The sequence below is a fragment of the Notolabrus celidotus genome, chromosome 22 (assembly GCF_009762535.1).
Source record: "Notolabrus celidotus isolate fNotCel1 chromosome 22, fNotCel1.pri, whole genome shotgun sequence".
In the NCBI taxonomy this organism is placed as follows: Eukaryota; Metazoa; Chordata; class Actinopteri; order Labriformes; family Labridae; genus Notolabrus; species Notolabrus celidotus.
The window spans coordinates 18888913-18901135 of record NC_048293.1 but is presented as its reverse complement, the minus strand read 5'-3'; the positions used below and the strand labels follow the sequence as shown (position 1 = coordinate 18901135).

At 39.6% G+C, this 12223-nt stretch overlaps 1 long non-coding RNA gene across 2 annotated transcripts; it reads right to left on the bottom strand.

Annotated features, from left to right (window-relative positions):
* Window positions 1–2451: 2451 nt before the first annotated feature.
* On the bottom strand, window positions 2452–7101 carry LOC117806502. 2 transcript variants are annotated; one of them, XR_004629676.1, is made up of 4 exons: window positions 6836–7101; window positions 4795–4905; window positions 2707–2793; window positions 2452–2614 (listed from the first exon to the last, which is right to left on the bottom strand). It is a non-coding gene; the product is annotated as an uncharacterized LOC117806502 (long non-coding RNA). The 2 variants fall into 2 exon arrangements; XR_004629675.1 differs by having other exon boundaries at window positions 4795–4902.
* Between the last annotated feature and the right edge of the window lie 5122 nt (window positions 7102–12223).

Sequence of the window (12223 nt, the reverse complement as noted above, 5' to 3'; positions counted from 1 at the left end):
TACTGACCTGAATATAAGACCACCCTGAAAATAAGAAGATATACTTTACTATACTTTATGGGCAAATCCAGTTTTTTCTCTTTGGTGTTGAATAGCTACACACATCGGCTGAAATACACACATACATGAACAGGATCCTGTGAACATGCACTAAGGAAGAGATGTTAGAGTGCTGGAGCTAGCAAATGGATGAGTGCTCAAAGCAGCTGGGGGTCCAGAGTCTGGGATAGGCCTGCTATAGTTTGCCCAACCAAAAAAAGTCTTGTTTCTTGACTTTGACTTTCTGCTTGTATACAGCCCTGGCGCAAAGTGCAACTCCAGTGGACATTACTGGAAAGAAGCTACAATTAATTTCTGTAATTTCTTGGAGAATGGGTTGCCAAAAGAAGAATGAGGCTTGTTAATATGCTAATGACAAAATTGTTATGGCTTCCATCAATAGAAGTAGAAGAAATGTGTCATATCCAAATCCAAAGTCATGTTTTTCAGGAGTTCGTTTTTAGATATTTGTAAAGTTTTCTCAAAAAGCAAAATTACTAATTTAGTTCCCTACCTCAGGCTAAGTGAAACAAGATATTGCATTCATTGCAGCATTACTGATTTTATGTCCTCTGAATTAGGTGTATAATGAAAAAGGAGACAAATAAATGCATTTCGGAGAAAATAAATATCACAAGTACAGCCAATAGAATAAAGGATAACTCTGTAAATGTACAAGTAAAATCATTTTCACATTTTAACTCTTTAGTTGTGGGTTCCATTCATGGTGGACCTGGTGTATCTTTGGACTGTTATGACCTTTGGATCACAGCAGAGAAAATTAGTGAGGCAGAGAGAGGGGGTACGGAGGGATGGGGAAGGAAGGGAGAATGGAAAGATTTGATGCTTGCCTCCGGGCTGCAGGGGAGAGAGGACAGACACTGACACCATGCATCAGACAGACAGGGGGAAGACGGGGTTTACTGAGAGGGCAGAGAGAGAGAGAGCGAGAGATGAATAAAAGGATTAAGGAAAAGGAGATGGATGAATCCTGAAGGAGAATGAAAAAACTGAAATAGATACTAAAATCCATCAGGAGTTTAGAGATACATTTTTTCTAGCATTGCAGCTGCTGCAGCCAGTTGTCAGCATTTCACCATGTGATGGCATCAGATGACGAGGGAGAGACTAGAGGATCAGGGAGGTACAGAAGAGTTAGGAATGAAGAGGGTCCTACCTGGTTACCACCTTTACCCAAACCCTGTCGGTCATCCCACAGTTTTCCCATATTTCCTGTCCTGTAAAACTAAATGATCATTGATCAAAGGCTCACATGTGGTAAGAAGGCCAAGGATATACTGAGCAGACTGATCGTGTAGAACTTTAAAAGTTAAGAAAATGTTAAAAGTGATATGAAAATGGAAAGTCAGTATTTCCAATACATTAGGCTTTAAAACTATGTCAATGTATTATACAGTCTATGAAGTTGAGTTTGTTACCTGTCTCTCTGTGTTAGCCCTGTGATAGGCTGGAGACCTGTCCAGGGTGTACCCTGCCTTCCGCCCAAATCAGCTGGGATAGGCTCCAGCCCCCCGTGACCCCTAACGGGATAAGCGGTCAAGATAATGGATTGATGGATGATGTTAAGTCGAGGTGCTGTCTACTGAACCAATCAGAAGTGGTAAGTCAAATGAGATAAAAGTCGAATAAATAGCATTACAGAAATACAAACAAGAAAAAGCCTTGAAGAGCCCTGTGTTAATCATTAAATGAGAAAAATCATTTCATTTTAGAAATTAATTTGAGCTGAAAGAAACGTTTCTGAATAACCTTCACGCAATAACCAAAGCAAAGCACAGAATCAAACATTACACCTACATTTCCTGCAGCTGCCTTAATGTTTTTTGAAAAGGGTCCAAGATGGCCTAATAACATACTTGCAGGAATAACTGTAGAAATAAAAGATAACTTCAGTTTTTCTTCATTGAGTTTAAAGTGTTGAAATGTCCAGCTGTTGGTATAAGAAAGGCAGGTGGTAAGTTGATTTAAGTTGTTAGTATTGGTGGAATGTAAAGAAATGTATATCTGGGTGTCATCAGCATAACAGTGATATTGTACATTATGGTTACTGATGAACAAAATGCATTAAACAGAGAAAGTAATGGACTTAAGATTGACCCTTGAAGTATGACACCTTGAAGAATGTGACAGATGAAGAGAAAATGTACAATAACAACTGAAAATTATCTGTATTAGTGCGATCCCCTTTAGTGCCCACTCAGTTTTAGATTTGAGTGAAGCATTAGACACTAGGCTTCTTTTTCACCATCTAGAATCCTAATACTGAACTTTTTATTCGTCGGCTGCGAGGAGTAAGTCTTTCGTCACTTTAACTAATGCTGTCTCAGCAGTCTGTGCTGTGCTCTAATCCCAAGCTGATGGCTATCAAATATATGATACATGGAACTAAACTTTCTCAATCCAGAGTATTACTTTATTATGTCAGAGTGTGAACAGTGTGTCCTGTAAGCCTTTGGAGTGGAGTGAACCGAGAGCCAATCGAGTTAAAGCCTGGTTAAGTGGTAGCAGCCAGAGATGGGGCGGCTGTCTCTGCTCCTCTGCCCAGCGGACATGACTGAAATGAAGGAATGGAACAAAGGCAGAATCTCACCCTCCCAGCTAGAACAAGTCATGTGTCAGCAAATCTCTCTATATCTCTCCAATTACCTCTCTCTGAAGGCACCAGTGGGAATACATCCCCCTCACACAACACCTTAACAGCCTTTATTCTCTGTTCAACAAGATCCAGTTGATCTGTTGAGGAAGAAAACAACATGCAATTATAAAACTTGTTAAAATTCACTCAAATGGCTTTGAGAACCAAGCAGGGCGTAACAAGGTGAACTGAGGTGAACCCTGTAGCACAGCTCAGCCAATCATACACACCTCATACCTCAACTTAGATTTTTTTCATCCAGTTCTCCGCAGCGGGTAATGACTGAGCAGGAACTCATTAAAACCCTGCAGGGGTGGTATCTGGAGAGCATGGTTATTGTGCTTTTACTGAATGACAAGCTCTTTGCTCACACAATGCTTCCAGCTTATTAAAAAGATTTACTTCTAGATGTGTCCTCTAACTCTCATTCTTACCCTAATGCATTGTAAGCAGATACACACTATACACCCCAAAGACATATTGGCACTGTTGTTGCACCCAGCAAAGAATAACACAGCAGAGTGAGATGATTGGTAGCATCAGTGACCTGTGTGTGAGGTGAGACAGATTCATGCCAGAGGACGTGAAGGAAACAAAAAGGAGTGTTTTAGCCAAACCTACCCTTAACTTTACTTTAAGTTTCTGAGGACTGCTAAAGAGATAATACTTTATTTGTTTTGAAGAGTCTCTGTCCAATCTCTGCACTCCACTCAACTATTCATTTAAACACTCCTCTCAGCTCAGGTACAACTTCAAAATTGGAGGAAATTCAAGGTATAATCACAACAGTTATCCACTCTAATTTGAATCTGGTTTTAGTCTGAGTCATTTTCAGAAAATTGTGGTTGATTTTAGTTATGTTTGAGTCCTGTGTTGTTTTAGTCAAGCTTTAGAGTTTCTGTCAGTGGAACTCAGTTTTATTTTTTAATCTAATTCTAGTCAGCGTTCATTTAAGTCTAAATGTAGTCAATTTTTTTGTCATAATTCAGTTTTAATATATCCTTTTAAATAAATATATTTCTGTATTTAGAGTTGTTGAAAAATATACATTCCTCAAGGTTATACAAATTTCACTCATAAGAAAGAATACCTTACTATGTTGAATTATCCTAGAAGAAAATGCATTTTCAGTTGCCTTTAAATTGTTATGAAAAGTGCTATAAGTCACATTTCAACAACACAAATCTACGGTGCACTAAATGGAGCTACTGAATGACTTGGGTTTAAATATGATTCCTAAGAAGTCAATAATCATATTATATGGTATGCTAACTGCTTACAGGTGTTCTGATAAGTTCTGCTGCCTTGTCAAAAAAGGCCATCATAGTGCCAAACGATAGAAGTGGCCTGATATCACAATGGACACTAAATGTGTGAACGTTCAATTAAGAGAGTTCATGTCATCAGGTCTTCACACAACAGTTATTTACCGGGGCAAACACTGCACAGTGCTTTTTCTTCAGGTGTATTTTCAACATTGTTGTGCTTTTTCCATCGCATCTTGTATCTACATGCAACACCATCCTAATTGAGAGAATAATAAATTATTATGTTTGGTAGTAATATAACAAAAATGTGTCCATCTTTTTGCAGATTATGTTGTTTTGTCAGCTTCCTCATGCTGAGGCCATGATTCTCTGCTAAAAAAAACTGTGGACTGCCACCCCTGAGAGGTGAATGGGTCATTCCCCAGAGTGAAGGACTTCAATTATCTTGGAGTCTTGTCACAAGTGAGGGGAAACATGAATCATGACATTGACTGACAGGTTGGTGCAGCATCAGCAGTAATGAATGCATCGTGGTGCAAATCATGGTGAAGAAGAAGCCTGAAGGCAAAGCTTTCCAGTAACTAGTTGATCTACATTCCAACCCTCAACCTTTGGACATGAGCTTTGGGCAGTGACCAAAAGAATGAGATTGCGGATACAAGTTGCTAAAATGAGTTCCCTCCAAAGAGGGTCTTGGCTTATCCAGAGAAAGCTTGGGGTCGAGCTGCTACTGTTATGCCTTAAAGCCAGTCAACGTGGTTCAGGTATCTGATTAGATGTCTCTTGCTAGGTCCAAGTGGAAGGAAACTGAAAGGTAAACCCAGAACTTACTTGAGGGATGACATAGCACATCTACTATGGAAACACCTTGGAATCCCCTGGGAGGAGCTGGACAACTTGCCAGGGAGAAGGAGGTCCTGGTCCTTGCTTGACGTTCTGCTACTGAGACAAAACAATAAACATTTGTTTCAGTTACTCTGTGACAACAAATCCCTGTCTTGGATTTTTTTTACAGGGTATGACAGAGTTGCTGCTGAAACAAACTTATTTACTTTTTTACTGCCTCTCCTTTTTCCTGCCACTTCTCAAGAGAAGAAAAATAAATGTCTTTGCAGCTAACAGCTCTTCACCATCTCCTTTCTTTTTTATCCGTGCCATTGGGAAGTCTTTACTTCCACTGCTTTCATGTAGATTCCAGTATACACAGTGGCCCACTGCTACTTTTCGCCCGTCATTTTTTCTTTCTCTGAAGTTTAGAGCAATATTTCACTTTGCTGAAACATTTCTGCTTCTCTGAATACATCTGTGTCCCAGAAGGAGGACTGAACATGTGTAAAGGGAAATCACTGTATCACTGCCATCTTCATGTTGAAATCTAAGAAGTTGACATTCACTTACACTGGGCCAGAGCATGATGGATAGTAAGAGATTCATTTAAAAAACATCAAACAGGTGGAGGAGGCTGTCTTCCAGGTTTTCTCATCATAAGTCTCATCTATGAGGATGTTTTTCCTCATGACACTAACAGTCTAAACATTTCCTTGTAAACTCTAGCAGAATAATTTATGTCCTTTCAGAATCAGAAATACTTTATTTATCCCGCGGAGGGAAATTCGGGCATTACAGAGCTCTTATAAACAGTATGTAAGAGAGTTAGATATTAATAGAAGGAATAAAATAAGATATAAATACAAATAAAATAAAATAAAGATAAAATAAAATAGAATAAAATAAAATAATAGTAAAGTATATACAGAAGTGCAGAATAGTTAGAGTTAGCTATGTACAGAAGCACTGGGAATTTCCTATAAAAGTAGGTTGCAGTAATAGCAACTAGAGTTGTTCATCAGTTAACTCTCAGTCTGTCACAGGATTGATTTTAAAATTGCACTTTTAACATACAAGGCCCTAAATGGATTGGCACCATCCTACTTGGCCGATATCCTTTATGTTCACAACCCAGCTCAAGCACTGAGGTCAACAGACCAGCTGTTCATGGATGTGCCTAAAACTCTGCTTAAAACCAGGGGCAACCGAGCCTTTGCAGCAGGGGCCCCCAAGCTCTGGAATGGCTTGCCACTCCAATTACGATCGGACCCCACTGGTGAATGTTTCAAATCTTTGTTGAAGACCCATCTCTTCTCTTTGGCCTTCTCCTCGTGAGAAGTACATAAATATCCTGATATGTTGTGTTTTTTATTGTTGTCTTCATGTACTTTTTACCTTGTAAAGCCCTTTGGCCAACACTGGTTGTTTTTAAATGTGCTATATAAATAAAGTCAACTTGACTTGACTTGAGTTAACAGTACTTCCCGCTAACAACATGCCTTTTTCGTCCCTTTCGTCACACCACAGTTAAGCCGCTGTTCTTGTTGCCAGACTGACACCACTGCAGTAACGAATGGCACATTTCATAAAAAATAAAACTCCCAGGCAGCTGAGTTGACCAGTCAAAAGTAATATGCATTTAGTGTCAAGCTGAATTAAAGGGATAGTTCAGTTTTTTAAGGGGAGTTGTATGAGGTACTTGTCAAGAGTAAGAGTATTAGCCACAGGGGACTCTGATCAGCTCGGCCCCTTTGTTTGGAAAGTGCTTGGTCAACCAGAACAGAAGCTTGGCTAACAACTGCAACAGAAGGGGTTTCCTGTGGAGACCTCTTACTCTTGACAAGTACCTCATACAACCCCACTTAAAAAAAACCCTGATGTACAAAGCTCAGACGTTTAGGGCAGCGGTATGTTGGGGGGGCCAGACGTCAGACCAGGTCTCCCTTGTGAAAGAGTTCTTTATCTCAATGGGTTATTTCCTGGTTAAATGAAAGTAATTACAGCATGTTAGGTACCAGTTAGCACTCTATGATAAAAAACATACCAAGAGATGAAAGGCAGAGGACAGGTTGTACTTAGGCAGAGGGTTGAAAAGCCGGCAGGTTGGTAAACACACTTCCGAGCAAGCATTACTTTGCAGAAAAATCAGATAACCACGGTAAGTATGAAGGAAAATTACCTCTATTAAAACAATTAGACTGACACAGAGAAACAGCAGACAGCTCAGAAGAAAAGTAAAAGGAAAGGCTTAAATCTGGCAGCTGGCAGAGTATAGTCCAAGGGAGAGCGCTGAAAGGTCATGCATGAAGGCGAAGAGCAATCTGGCAGTGAATGGGTGAGCAGGAGGGCCTCAGTGCAGGCTTGATTACTGATGGGAGGCAGCTGTGTGAACAGAGGTGAACCAATGTGACTGATGAAGTAGGCGTGGCTGGCAGACAGAGACCAGCAGAGGGGAGGTGAATAAAAAAGTATGAGAGAGCAGACTTTGACACTATAGAGACGAGGAGTGTGAATTATTACTTCCAGTGTGAGAAGGTTTGATGGATTTCTTCGCTTCATTAAACTTTTCAAAACAGTGTGCAACAACAGTAATTATCATCATGATATCAGTGTCCAGTTATCATACATCAACTTGAAAACTTTAAACATCAAAATGACCAAATGCCATCACTACTGTTAAATGAACCTTTTTAGCCTGTTTTTGGCCTGTATGGTTGCCAGGAAAACTACATTTTTAAGAAAGAAGCATGCTATTTTTCTACCTTTCTACTCTTCACAGTCAAAAACCACTTACCTAGCACACGGTCTGTTAACTTTTTCACTTTCACTCTGCATGCACTTACAAAAAACATTAGTCAGATCCGTAGGTTCTGAATGAGGTGGTAATACACAGCACGCCTGGGTGTCTGTCTTATTCCAGAGCTTTCTCTGTGAGGTGTTGATAGTGTAGCTGCAGTGAAATGTCAAAGTTATGGGAGAAAACTTCTTGTAAATGAGTTCCAATATTCTTCAAGCTAAATGTCAAACCCACTAATTATAGCTATGTAATTACAGCTGGTACATGGTTTTAGTGCATATGTTACGTAAGGAGTTTGAAACAGTGTTTGGAAAAGTCTTTCTCTATACTGAAGAAATCATGACCATCAGTGAGAAGAGTGGCTACATCTCAGTTATTCTTTAAGGCACTGTGTGGAGCTGTACAACTGATTTTGAAATAGTGTCACTGATGCATTTCATGATCTATGCAGCAAATTGAATCAGCAACAAGACTGATTATTTCTTCATTGAATTTTAATCCCTGTGTTCGGGTTGGAGTTTCTGTAAAAAATAAAAAAGGTAAATATTTGGCACTCATCTGGAAGAGTTTAGTAAAGTTTGGCTGCAAGAAATAAGTTATCAAGCAGCAGGAGTTATTTTCTTATTACATTATGCTTTTTGCTAAAGGCTGACCCTGGAGTAAGGTTAGTAACAAGATGTACATCTGCTATTGAGGCATTGTTTTATATGCAGAAACTCGATACCAAGGCTGTGACGGGTCATGTTAAACTCGTCCTAGGGTCACCTTTTGTAAGCTAACTAACAGCAATACATTAAGAGTTAACATAGGTTTGTCATGGTCATGTTACAGTGAATAATTTTACATAGTTACAAATCAATGTATTACCTCATCACTCTGTTGTCTTAAATAAAGAAAAGTAGTATTTGCTTTTTACAACAAATGCAAACTGTCGTAAGGATGAGGCTGTTGCCCACATCACCAGCACAAGTGTTTTGGCTGGATGAAGGCTACATTTCCCATGAGCACCATAACCCAACCAGTTTCATCCAAAGGGATCACCAGAATCCACACAACATGTAAGTTCCTAACAGTGTGTCAGATTAGTATAAGGATCAGTGGAAACAAGCTCTAAGTTTGTAGAGTGCGACTAAGAATGCTTCCCTTAATTTCCTCTTTAAAGATGGTAGAACACAATACAACTTTTGAAACATGGTCATGGTGGACATCATGGACAACCTTTATGGCAGACTTCGTGGAGGAGACCTCTGTAGTTACAAAACAACAATAATAATAATGAAAAAAGGTTTATGCTGAAAGAACAATGACCCAGCTGAGTAAGGTGGCAGCTATGGGCAGAGTGAGATCAGCCCAAAAGTTTGAGAAAAAAAGTTTGTTCAACTAATTTAGAAAAGGACAGCCAGGATGCCAGTATGGTGTCCAGCTTATCATTGAGTGGGCAGCCCACAGATACACTTAAACTCACTGAGAGCCCACCTCCTGTTTTCACTTTTCAGACACAGACCAGCATTCTAATGCAGACCATGGGCTTACCAGACGGGCACGTACGTCACATAGACTAAATCCACTGAGCTTGAGGTGCCAGGTGGGAGAATCTTCCTGCCGCAGGCTGCAAACAAACAACCCATTTTAAAGTTTCTCAGAGAGTTCTCATTGTTATGTGATACGCTGTGTATCTGCTCAATGTACTGAAGCAATTGACCCTCTGTCTCTTCGTGTAAAAACACTCACACATGCAGTGACTGCAAATAGAGTGAAAGCTTACACAGGGTCACATTTGTGTTAAAAAATAAATCACACAAACACTAATGTTAACTCATTTGTGATTGCCGGTCTACCAAGAGTCATTGCAACACAACAGACTTAAGGCACCCTCTCCAAATCCGTTTCCCATTCTCCACTATAGAACTCTGACTCATCTAGGAGTGACCACCTTCTGCTTCCCAGGAGATGTGCATGACTAATGGCAACATACTAAAAGAATGAAGCTTTCTTTTAAAATCTCATATTAACGCCTCAGACCATTTTACATAAAGATTCAACATGCACCTCCTCCAGAAGTTTAGCACCATTAAAGTTTTTTAAAATAAAATTTTAGAGCCCTATGTGCCATTGAGGTTGGTTTTACTTTTTTAGCATGTTACTCTGTCACTACGCCGTTTAGCTGTCCGTGCTTTTCATTTTAGTCTGTGTGCAAAAAGTCCTGAAATATAATGCATTACTGGGGATTAGCAGAATATTTACCTGTGCTAAATAAAGATGGCCAGCATCAATTTCTGACAAAAATAACATTCTGCATTATTTGAGTGGTGGTGGGAAAAAATCCACAGCTGAAGCTCACATAATTAATCTAATTTGGCTTCTTAAGAAAGCTTTGGGAACAAATTAAGGGGGAAAAAACAACTTGGGAAGATATTGGTAGATATTTCTCAATGTTTACATTTTCCATGACAAAGCATTACTGTGAGTGTATGTAAGCTTAATTTTGTTTTGCATTCATTGGACAGGACGGGTAAAGAGAGACAGGAAATATAGGGAGAAAAGTGTTCAGGTAAGCATGCACTAAAGAGCTGAGGCAGGTGTGGCCAGTGTGTCGAGGACTATAGCCCTTGTTATGGGACACCTGCTCTTCAGACTGAGCTCAACCCACACTACAGTTCTTCTATTTTTATTTTGTTTTGATTTTTTTTCTCATACAGGAAAAACACACACTTGGAATCCTCCCTGTTTAGACTAATAAGCTCTCTGCTTGTTTCCCACATCAGCATTCAGACAAATCCTGTAGTAAGCTGCTGCTGCTCCAACTAATCCCACAGTACAACATTGTTGTTGGATGAAGCTGCTGAAAAAGTTTGACTAACAGAAAAACTGTCTAAAAGTTCCTCCTGTCTGAATATGATCAGAGAGGAGAACAAGAAACTAAATAAACACTAAAATCACCAGACAGAGAATTACTGAGGCTCCTGTTAGATTGAACCTTAATTTATTTATGATATAACTCTTATTTGTTTGACAGGACTCCACAGAAAATACAGCTGAGGTTGATAAAACCACTAGATTAGCCTGTTTTTGTTCATAATCTACAGTGTCAGAGAAATAATGACTGACTTTGAAAAAAAACATTGAATAGAAAAAGCTGAATGTGTGCACAAAGTTTCACCGCAACAATCTTATATTGCGCTGAAACGGCGAACCATTTCACCTTTCAAACTCTGTAAACGTTTGGAAACTGAGTGCTAATGAAAGAAGCGATGCAACACAATGGTATACATGCCACTTTTGAACCACTTTCAATTAGATATAGGGTTAAAATGTATTGTAAACCATCAAAATGTTTGGTTTTGTTTTTCTTATTCGACATCTAACACTGTCTGAACGTTTGAGGAATCAGGGTTGTATTTAGCATCTAAGTCAGCACTCTTCTTGTGACTGATTTTCTTAATGGATGTGGTGACAAAAAGGAAAAGAATAGTACTGATGTTGTTCTTTTGGGAAAGTGTCATTAATAGTTAACTAATGAAGTTATGCATCCATTAATCACTCCTAAACTGCATCGTTGAAGTGTGTTGAAATGCAGCACAATAGTAGTCGAACACACACACACACTCACACACGCACACGCACAGTTTGGGTGTCATTGTCTCACTGTTCGTCACTGAGCTGCCATCTAAACAACAGTTAAAATCTCCAAAGCTTTTAATCACATCTCCCACAATGCTCCTCTCCTCTACGTTCACGCTGTTTGTTCTGAAAGTCTGTGAGAACTCCAGAGGCAGGAACTGTACAGGGAACTAATACAACCCAGGATGATGTATTGACTCATATTCTTATCTGACATGAAAAATCGTATTTTGTTTTTACCTCAGAGTTACCCTTAGATAAATCTTCAGTGTTATTCAGACTGCAATTTAATTATAAAATCAGAGGGTGCAGGGAAACTTTGGGGGAGAATAAGAGTGAAACAGATTGTTGTGTAGGTCGACTTGGCATTTACAAAAAAGAACAGCCATTTATCCAATGTTAGGATAAATTTGTTTGAACTGTTAAGCCCTGCCCCGAACAGTGAGAGTCCTATCAGTGCTCAGCAATTTTGCATTGGCATTTAGCAACAGATAGTGAAACACCTTCCATCTGTAAAGTGGGTTAATGCCAAAAGGCTGCTAGACCATGGGCAGCTGAAGATGTGGGAACTAAAATCAAATATGGAGAAGGGAAAAGGACCAAGGACAAAAGGAAAGCTCTGTTGGCTGAGATTTAAAGCTGTTTGAAAGTGAAGAATTCAGTCTCAAAACATCAAGTTGCCCAAGGCATATATACATTTAGCTTCAAGGCAAGGCAAGGCAAGGCAAGGCAAGGCAAGGCAAGGCAAGGCAAGGCAAGGCAAGGCAAGGCAAGGCAAGGCAAGGCAAGGCAAGGCAAGGCAAGGCAAGGCAAGGCAAGGCAAGGCAAGGCAAGGCAAGGCAAGGCAAGTTGATTTATAAAGCACCTTTCATATATAGAGCAATTCAAGCAGAGGTGACATTTAAGCCTCAGCAAGCAATGCAAATATTAGCCCTAATGTTGTATGCAGGGATGATGCATGCAATTCTCTCTTAGCGAAAGACATTTATTTGGTAAAGTTGCAACAAAGAAAAC